Here is a 1,595-nt window from a genome sequence, read left to right as displayed (position 1 = left end):
CAAAAGGCAAAGGGCTAGAATTTGAGATCACTTCCCCTGCCTACTCCTACCCACTGTCTTTTGCTAATCATATGGCCTGGTGGCAAATTACTTAATCTCCATTTCCATACCTCTAAAATAGTATAATTTCTCCTTCTCCTCTGTTTATGAATGTGAAAATGTGTTGCAAAGTGTTGTAAATATGTAAGGTATATTAAAATACTGTATAAAAAGTCAAGCTGTTAGAAAAAGTAGCACTGTTTAAGCACTGTTAGTTTTCCCCAAAGCTGAGATGGCATCCCAGGTCCAGGGCCTCATCTCTGAAGATTGTAGGGTTGCTATTAATCACGTGGCATCTTATGAGCTGTGTATCAGTAATGCTTCTTTATCTACAGCCTGTTATTACAATGAAGACACCTCTTTTTGCAAAGGGAACATGTCAAACAGTTTCTAAGACCTCTAAGAAAACGTGGGGGTAAAACCTGCCTTCCAGGGATTAACAGGCCTGATATAAATAACTGGGGAGCTGGCATACAAGCTCTAGAGTCTGCTCTGGAGTTTGGAGAACAAGTTAAACAAGCTCCTGTTAGACCTGAAGACCGTGGCTTCTGCCAACAGTGAAACCAATCTCTCTCGCTTCCTGGAAAAGTAACTGGATAAACAGAAGAGGAACACAGGCTGACTGGAGCACCAGCTTGTATATCATAGGGGATTAGAAAAGCAGGCCCAGTAGAAGACACATTTTAAAAGCCTGCTGAAGTGTCAGGTAAAGAGACCTAACATCTGAAGGCAACAAAGCAAGTCTACCCATTGTAGTAGGTCCCAAATCAGCTACTTAAAAATCTCAATGTTCTCCATTTGACAGAAGGCTGCTTTCCTTCATCGTCCTGTGTACAAATAAAGGTTTTTGCATTTTTTAAATAAATCTGGTTTTTGCATTACAAATCCCAAAACTTAGCACAATGCGTTTTTTTTTTTTAACTCTTTCAATGAAAAAGCTCTTATCAAGCACTTTAATTAATTCACCAAATAGTAGGTAAACACCCAAGAGTATAGAAGTAAAATTTGGGAGATGTTGCTCCTCCTCAAAATGCTTACCAGTGTGGAAGGTGTGAGAAGGGAGAGAAGGGTCAAGGATGGTTCCTGGTTTCTGCTTTAGAGTACCTGGGTGGATGGTGGTACCATTTTTGAAATAAAAGATACAACGGAGGAATAGAATTTGAAAGAAAATAAAGAATGCAAATTTGATGTGAGACATGATAAAATAAAGTGCCTATGGGACATCAAGGCAGAGAAGGCAAGTGGCAACTAAGTATAGAGAACAAGAGTTCATAAGAGAGATTTGCCCTGGAAAAAAAGAGAATTGGGAATGTCACAATAAAAATAAGATGATTAGGGGCAGGGGAACAAGAGAATCCTTTCCCAGGGCCACACTTGCTTTGCTAAACCCACTTAGAGAGGCTAGGCTTCAAAACTCTATGGGAAGATTGACAATTATAAGTTAGAGAAGTTACTCTAAATTACTCTAAGAGGAGGGTATATGAAGGGTTAGAAGAGAATGAGAGACCCTGTAGCTGGTAGTATTTTGGGAAGGGTTCAAAAATGTTCCATTAGGA

At 39.6% G+C, this 1,595-nt stretch overlaps 1 pseudogene; it reads left to right on the top strand.

Annotated features, from left to right (window-relative positions):
- The first annotated feature begins 271 nt into the window (after positions 1 to 271).
- Positions 272 to 759, top strand: LOC138995911 (ferritin, heavy subunit-like; annotated as a pseudogene).
- Positions 760 to 1,595: the final 836 nt, after the last annotated feature.

This window comes from Myotis yumanensis, unplaced genomic scaffold (genome assembly GCF_028538775.1).
Source record: "Myotis yumanensis isolate MYYU_CA2020_CCGP unplaced genomic scaffold, mMyoYum1.0.hap1 SCAF_17, whole genome shotgun sequence".
NCBI classification, from domain to species: Eukaryota; Metazoa; Chordata; class Mammalia; order Chiroptera; family Vespertilionidae; genus Myotis; species Myotis yumanensis.
The sequence above is the reverse complement of the archived record's forward strand: the minus strand, read 5'-3'. Positions and strand labels throughout refer to the sequence as shown.